This window comes from Pongo pygmaeus, chromosome 20 (assembly GCF_028885625.2).
Source record: "Pongo pygmaeus isolate AG05252 chromosome 20, NHGRI_mPonPyg2-v2.0_pri, whole genome shotgun sequence".
NCBI lineage: Eukaryota > Metazoa > Chordata > Mammalia > Primates > Hominidae > Pongo > Pongo pygmaeus.
Genome location: NC_072393.2, coordinates 31,921,588 through 31,930,514, shown reverse-complemented (window position 1 = coordinate 31,930,514; position 8,927 = coordinate 31,921,588).

The following is an 8,927-nucleotide window of genomic DNA, read 5'->3' as shown; positions in this document are numbered from 1 at the left end:
TGCACTTGCACATTCTATAAACAGAGTGTTTCAAAAATTCTCTGTCAAAAGGAATGTTCAACTCTGTGGGTTGAATGCACACACCAAAAAAGTTTCAGACAATGCTTCTGTCTACTTGATGTGTGAGGATATTTCCTTTCCAGTACAGGCCTCAAAGTGCCGAATTGTCCACTTGCAGATACTAGAAAAAGAGTGTTTCAAAACTGCCCTATCAAAAGTCATGCTCACATCTCTGAGTTGAGAGCACACATCACAAAGGTGTTTGTGAGAATGGTTCCGTCTCGTTTTTCTGTAAAGATATACCGTTTCCAGCAAATTCGTATAAGTGGTCCAAATATCCACATGCAGATTCTACAAAAAGAGTGTTTCGAAACTGCTCTAACAAAAGGAATTTTCAACTCTGTGAGATGAATGCACACATCGCAAAGTGGTGTCTGAGAATGCTTCTCTGTAGGATTTTTGTGAAGATATGTCGTTTCCCACCATAGGCCTCAGAGCTCTCCAAATGTCCAAATGCAGATTATACAAAAACAGTGTTTCATGGCTTCTCTAACAAAAGGAATATTCCCCTCTGTGAGTTGAATGCAACCAACACAAAGTAGTTTTTGAGAATGCTTCTTTCTAGGTTAGATGTGCAGATATTGCCTTTTCGACCACAGGCCTCATAGCTTTTGGTGTCACCACTTGCATATACAGCAAAAAGCGTGTTTCAAATCTGCTCCATGAAAAGAATCCTGAAACTCTGTGAGTTGAATGCCCTTATCACAGAGAATTTTGTGAGAATGCTTCTGTCTAGTTTTCGTGTGAAGGTGTCTCGTTTCCAACGAATTCCTAAAAGCGGTCAAAATTTCCACCTGCAGATTCTACAAAAAGAGAATTTCATAATTTCTCTCTCAAAAGGAATGTTCAACTCTGTGAGTTGAATGCACACACCAAAAAGAACTTTCAGAGAATGCTTCTGTCAACTTGTTATGTGAAGATATTTCCTTTCCAGCACAGGCCTCAAAGCGCTCTAAATGTCCACTTGCAGATTATACAAAAACACTGTTTCATGGCTGCTCTAACAAAAGGAATATTCCCCTCTGTGAGTTGAATGCAACCAACACAAAGTTGTTTGCGACAATGCTTCTTTCTATGTTATATGTGAAGATATTGTCTTTTCAAACACAGGCCTCATAGCTTTCGGAATGACCACTTGCATAGACTTCAAAAAGTGCGTTTCAATACTGCTCCATGAAAAGAAACGTTAAACTCTGTGAGTTGAATGCACTTATCACAGAGAAGTTTGTCAGAATGCTTCTGTCTAGTTTTCGTATGAGGGTGTCCCATTTCCAACGAATTTCTAGAAGGGGTCCAAATTTCCACTTGCCGATTCAACAAAAAGAGTGTTTCAAAATTTCTCTGTCTAAAGGAATGTTCAAATCTGTGAGTTGAATGCACACACCACAAAGAAGATTGAGAGAATGCTTCTGTCTAGTTTTGACGTGAAGATATTTCCTTTCCACCACAGGCCACAAAGCGCTCCAAATGTCCACTTACCGATTCTAGAAAAAGAGTGTTTCAAAATTGCTCTGTCAAAGGAAGTGTTCAGCTCTGTGAGCTGAATGCTCACATCACACAGAAGTTTGTGAGAATGCTTCTGTCTTGTTTTTGTGTGAGGGTGTCCCGTTTCCAACGAATTCCTGGAAGCCGTCCGAATATCCACTTGCACATTCTATAAAAAGAGTGTTTCAAAATTTCTCTGTCAAAAGGAATGTTCAACTCCGTGAGTTGAATGCACACACCACAAAGAAGTTTCAGAGAATGCTTCTGTCTACTTGTTATGTGAAGATATTTCCTTTCCAGCACAGGACTGAAATCGCTTCAAGTGTCCCCTTGCAGATTCTCGACACAGAGTGTTTCAAAACTGCTCTATCAATAGTAAGTTTCACATCTGTGAGATGAGAGCTCACATGACAAAGGAGTTTGCGACAATACTACTGTCTCGTTTTTGTGTGAGGATATCCTTTTTCCAGCAAATGCCTATAAGTGGTCCAAATATCCACATGCAGATTCTACAAAAAGAGTGTTTCAAAATTGCTCTAACAAAAGGAATGTTCAATTCTCTGAGTTGAATGGACAATCACCAAGTGGTTTCTGAGAATGCTTCCCTGTAGGATTTTTGTGAAGTTATTTTGTTTCCCACCATAGGCCTCAGAGCTCTCCAAAGGTCCAAATGCAGATTATACAAAAACAGTGTTTCATCCTTCTCTAACAAAAGGAATATTCCCCTCTGTGAGTGGAATGCAACCAACACAAAGTAGTTTCTGAGAATTCTTCTTTCTGGGTTATATGTGAAGATATTGCCTTTTCGAACACAGGCCTCATAGCTTTCCGAATGACCACTTGCATATACTTCAAACAGTGTGTTTCAAATCTGCTGCATGAAAAGAAACGTTAAACGCTCTGAGTTGAATGCACTTATCACAGAGAAGTTTGTGAGAATACTTCTGTCTAGTTTTCGTGTGAGGGTGTCCCGTTTCCAACGAATTCCTAGAAGCGGTCCAAATTTCCGCTTGCAGATTCTACAAAAAGATTGTTTCAAAATTTCTCTGTCTAAAGGAATGTTCAAGTCTGCGAGTTGAATGCACAAACCACAAAGAAGATTCAGAGAGTGCTTCTGTCTAATTTTGATGTGAAGATATTTCCTTTCCACCTCAAGACTCAAAGCGCTCCAAATGTCCACTTGCCGATTCTAGAAAAACAGTCTTTCAAAATTGCTCTATCAAAAGAAAGGTTCAGCTCTGTGAGCTGAATGCTCACATCACACAGAAGTTTGTGAGAATGCTTCTGTCTTGTTTTTGTGTGAGAGTGTCCCGTTTCCAATGAATTCCTAGAAGCCGTCCAAATATCCCCTTGCACATTCTATATAAAGAGTGTTTCAAATCTTCTCTGAAAAAAGGAATGTTCAAATCTGTGAGTTGAATGCACACACCACAAAGAAGTCTCAGGGAATGCTTCTGTCTACTTGTTATGTGAAGATATTTCCTTTCCAGTACAGGCCTCAAAGCGCTCCAAATGTCCTCTTGCGGATTCTAGAAAAAGAGTGTTTCAAAATTGCTCTATCAAAAGTCAGGTTCAGATCTCTGAGTTGAGAGCACACATCACAAAGGAGTTTGTGAGAATGCTTCTGTCTCGTTTTTGTGTGAAGATATCCCGTTTCCAGCAAATTCTTATACGTGGTACAAATATCCACATGCAGATTCCAGAAAAAGAATGTTTCAAAACTGCTCTAACAAAAGGAATGTTCAACTCCGTGAGTTGAATGCGCACATCTCAAAGTGGTTTCCGAGAATGCTTCTCTCTAGGTGTTTTGAGAAGAAATTTCCCTTCCCACAAGAGGCCTCAGAGCTCTCCAAACGTCCAATTGCAGATTATACAAAAACAGAGTTTCTTGGCTGCTCTAACAAAAGGATTATTCACCTCTGTGAGTTGAATGCAACCAACACAAGGCAGTTTTGGAGAATGATTCTTTCTATGCTATATGTGAAGATATTTTCTTTTCGAACACAGGCCTCATAGCTTTCCGAATGACCACTTGCATGTACTGCAAAAAGTGTGTTTCAAAACTGCTCCATGAAAGGAAACATTAAACTCTGTGTGTTGAATGCACTTATCACAGAGAAGTTTGTGAGAATGATTCTGTCTAGTTTTGACGTGAACATATTTCCTTTCCACCACAGGCCTCAAAGCGCTCCAAATGTCCACTTGCCGATTCTAGAAAAAGAGTGTTTCAAAATTGCTCTATCAAAAGAAAGGTTCAGCTCTGTGAGCTGAATGCTCACATCACACAGAAGTTTGTGAGACTGCTTCTGTCTTGTTTTTGTGTGAGGGTGTCCCGTTTCCAACGAATTCCTAGAAGCCGTCCGAATATCCCCTTGCACATTCTATAAAAAGAGTGTTTCAAAATTTCCGTGTCAAAAGGAATGTTCAACTCCGTGAGTTGAATGCACACACCACAAAGAAGTTTCAGAGAATGCTTCTGTCTACTTGTTATGTGAAGATATTTCCTTTCCAGCACAGGACTGAAATCGCTTCAAGTGTCCCCTTGCAGATTCTCGACAAAGAGTGTTTCAAAACTGCTCTATCAAAAGTAAGTTTCACATCTGTGAGATGAGAGCACACATGACAAAGGAGTTTGCGAGAATACTTCTGTCTCGTTTTTGTGTGAGGATATCCTTTTTCCAGCAAATGCCTATAAGTGGTCCAAATATCCACATGCAGATTCTACAAAAAGAGTGTTTCAAAATTGCTCTGACAAAAGGAATGTTCAATTCTCTGAGTTGAATGCACACATCACCAAGTGGTTTCTGAGAATGCTTCCCTGTAGGATTTTTGTGAAGTTATTTCGTTTCCAAGCATAGGCCTCAGAGCTCTCCAAATGTCCAAATGCAGATGATACAAAAACAGTGTTTCATGGCTTCTCTAACAAAAGGAATATTCCCCTCTGTGAGTTGAATGCAACCACCACAAAGTAGTTTCTGAGAATGCTTCTTTCTAGGTTATATGTGAAGCTATTCCCTTTTCGACCACAGGCTTCTTAGCTTTCCGAATGACCACTTGCATATAATGCAAAAAGCGTGTTTCAAAACTGCTCCATGAAAAGAAACGTTAAACTCTGTTACTTGAATGCACTTAACACAGAGAAGATTGTGAGAACGCTTCTGTCTTGTTTTCGTGTGAAGGTGTCCCGTTTCCAACGAATTCCTATAAGCGGTGCAAATTTCCACTTGCAGATTCTAAATAAAGGGTGTTTCAAAATTTCTCTGTCTAAAGGAATGTTCAACTCTGTGAGTTGAATGCACATACCTCAAAGAAGTTTCAGAGAATGCTTCTGTCTAGTTTTGATGTGAAGATATTTAATTTCCACCACAGGCCTCAAAGCGCTCCAAATATCCAATTGCCGTTTCTAGAAAAAGGGTGTTACAAAATTCCTCTATCAAAAGAAAGGTTCAGCTCTGTGAGCTGAATGCTCACATCACACAGAAGTTTGTGAGAATGCTTCTGTCTTGTTTTCGTGTGAGGGTGTCCCGTTTCCAACGAATTCCTAGAAGCGGTCCAAATATGCACTTGCACATTCTATAAACAGAGTGTTTCAAAAATTCTCTGTCAAAAGGAATGTTCAACTCTGTGGGTTGAATGCACGCACCAAAAAAGTTTCAGACAATGCTTCTGTCTACTTGATGTGTGAGGATATTTCCTTTCCAGTACAGGCCTCAAAGTGCCGAATTGTCCACTTGCAGATACTAGAAAAAGAGTGTTTCAAAACTGCCCTATCAAAAGTCATGCTCACATCTCTGAGTTGAGAGCACACATCACAAAGGTGTTTGTGAGAATGGTTCCGTCTCGTTTTTCTGTAAAGATATACCGTTTCCAGCAAATTCGTATAAGTGGTCCAAATATCCACATGCAGATTCTACAAAAAGAGTGTTTCAAAACTGCTCTAACAAAAGGAATTTTCAACTCTGTGAGATGAATGCACACATCGCAAAGTGGTGTCTGAGAATGCTTCTCTGTAGGATTTTTGTGAAGATATGTCGTTTCCCACCATAGGCCTCAGAGCTCTCCAAATGTCCAAATGCAGATTATACAAAAACAGTGTTTCATGGCTTCTCTAACAAAAGGAATATTCCCCTCTGTGAGTTGAATGCAACCAACACAAAGTAGTTTTTGAGAATGCTTCTTTCTAGGTTAGATGTGCAGATATTGCCTTTTCGACCACAGGCCTCATAGCTTTCGGTGTGACCACTTGCATATACAGCAAAAAGCGTGTTTCAAATCTGCTCCATGAAAAGAATCCTGAAACTCTGTGAGTTGAATGCCCTTATCACAGAGAATTTTGTGAGAATGCTTCTGTCTAGTTTTCGTGTGAAGGTGTCTCGTTTCCAACGAATTCCTAAAAGCGGTCAAAATTTCCACCTGCAGATTCTACAAAAAGAGAATTTCATAATTTCTCTCTCAAAAGGAATGTTCAACTCTGTGAGTTGAATGCACACACCAAAAAGTACTTTCAGAGAATGCTTCTGTCAACTTGTTATGTGAAGATATTTCCTTTCCAGCACAGGCCTCAAAGCGCTCCAAATGTCCACTTGCAGATTATACAAAAACACTGTTTCATGGCTGCTCTAACAAAAGGAATATTCCCCTCTGTGAGTTGAATGCAACCAACACAAAGTTGTTTGCGACAATGCTTCTTTCTATGTTATATGTGAAGATATTGTCTTTTCAAACACAGGCCTCATAGCTTTCGGAATGACCACTTGCATAGACTTCAAAAAGTGCGTTTCAATACTGCTCCATGAAAAGAAACGTTAAACTCTGTGAGTTGAATGCACTTATCACAGAGAAGTTTGTCAGAATGCTTCTGTCTAGTTTTCGTATGAGGGTGTCCCATTTCCAACGAATTTCTAGAAGGGGTCCAAATTTCCACTTGCCGATTCAACAAAAAGAGTGTTTCAAAATTTCTCTGTCTAAAGGAATGTTCAAATCTGTGAGTTGAATGCACACACCACAAAGAAGATTGAGAGAATGCTTCTGTCTAGTTTTGACGTGAAGATATTTCCTTTCCACCACAGGCCACAAAGCGCTCCAAATGTCCACTTACCGATTCTAGAAAAAGAGTGTTTCAAAATTGCTCTGTCAAAGGAAGTGTTCAGCTCTGTGAGCTGAATGCTCACATCACACAGAAGTTTGTGAGAATGCTTCTGTCTTGTTTTTGTGTGAGGGTGTCCCGTTTCCAACGAATTCCTGGAAGCCGTCCGAATATCCACTTGCACATTCTATAAAAAGAGTGTTTCAAAATTTCTCTGTCAAAAGGAATGTTCAACTCCGTGAGTTGAATGCACACACCACAAAGAAGTTTCAGAGAATGCTTCTGTCTACTTGTTATGTGAAGATATTTCCTTTCCAGTACAGGACTGAAATCGCTTCAAGTGTCCCCTTGCAGATTCTCGACACAGAGTGTTTCAAAACTGCTCTATCAATAGTAAGTTTCACATCTGTGAGATGAGAGCTCACATGACAAAGGAGTTTGCGACAATACTACTGTCTCGTTTTTGTGTGAGGATATCCTTTTTCCAGCAAATGCCTATAAGTGGTCCAAATATCCACATGCAGATTCTACAAAAAGAGTGTTTCAAAATTGCTCTAACAAAAGGAATGTTCAATTCTCTGAGTTGAATGGACAATCACCAAGTGGTTTCTGAGAATGCTTCCCTGTAGGATTTTTGTGAAGTTATTTCGTTTCCCACCATAGGCCTCAGAGCTCTCCAAAGGTCCAAATGCAGATTATACAAAAACAGTGTTTCATCCTTCTCTAACAAAAGGAATATTCCCCTCTGTGAGTGGAATGCAACCAACACAAAGTAGTTTCTGAGAATTCTTCTTTCTGGGTTATATGTGAAGATATTGCCTTTTCGAACACAGGCCTCATAGCTTTCCGAATGACCACTTGCATATACTTCAAACAGTGTGTTTCAAATCTGCTGCATGAAAAGAAACGTTAAACGCTCTGAGTTGAATGCACTTATCACAGAGAAGTTTGTGAGAATACTTCTGTCTAGTTTTCGTGTGAGGGTGTCCCGTTTCCAACGAATTCCTAGAAGCGGTCCAAATTTCCGCTTGCAGATTCTACAAAAAGATTGTTTCAAAATTTCTCTGTCTAAAGGAATGTTCAAGTCTGCGAGTTGAATGCACAAACCACAAAGAAGATTCAGAGAGTGCTTCTGTCTAATTTTGATGTGAAGATATTTCCTTTCCACCTCAAGACTCAAAGCGCTCCAAATGTCCACTTGCCGATTCTAGAAAAACAGTCTTTCAAAATTGCTCTATCAAAAGAAAGGTTCAGCTCTGTGAGCTGAATGCTCACATCACACAGAAGTTTGTGAGAATGCTTCTGTCTTGTTTTTGTGTGAGAGTGTCCCGTTTCCAATGAATTCCTAGAAGCCGTCCAAATATCCCCTTGCACATTCTATAAAAAGAGTGTTTCAAATCTTCTCTGACAAAAGGAATGTTCAAATCTGTGAGTTGAATGCACACACCACAAAGAAGTCTCAGGGAATGCTTCTGTCTACTTGTTATGTGAAGATATTTCCTTTCCAGTACAGGCCTCAAAGCGCTCCAAATGTCCTCTTGCGGATTCTAGAAAAAGAGTGTTTCAAAATTGCTCTATCAAAAGTCAGGTTCAGATCTCTGAGTTGAGAGCACACATCACAAAGGAGTTTGTGAGAATGCTTCTGTCTCGTTTTTGTGTGAAGATATCCCGTTTCCAGCAAATTCTTATACGTGGTACAAATATCCACATGCAGATTCCACAAAAAGAATGTTTCAAAACTGCTCTAACAAAAGGAATGTTCAACTCCGTGAGTTGAATGCGCACATCTCAAAGTGGTTTCCGAGAATGCTTCTCTCTAGGTGTTTTGAGAAGAAATTTCCCTTCCCACAAGAGGCCTCAGAGCTCTCCAAACGTCCAATTGCAGATTATACAAAAACAGAGTTTCTTGGCTGCTCTAACAAAAGGATTATTCACCTCTGTGAGTTGAATGCAACCAACACAAGGCAGTTTTGGAGAATGATTCTTTCTATGCTATATGTGAAGATATTTTCTTTTCGAACACAGGCCTCATAGCTTTCCGAATGACCACTTGCATGTACTGCAAAAAGTGTGTTTCAAAACTGCTCCATGAAAGGAAACATTAAACTCTGTGTGTTGAATGCACTTATCACAGAGAAGTTTGTGAGAATGATTCTGTCTAGTTTTGACGTGAACATATTTCCTTTCCACCACAGGCCTCAAAGCGCTCCAAATGTCCACTTGCCGATTCTAGAAAAAGAGTGTTTCAAAATTGCTCTATCAAAAGAAAGGTTCAGCTCTGTGAGCTGAATGCTCA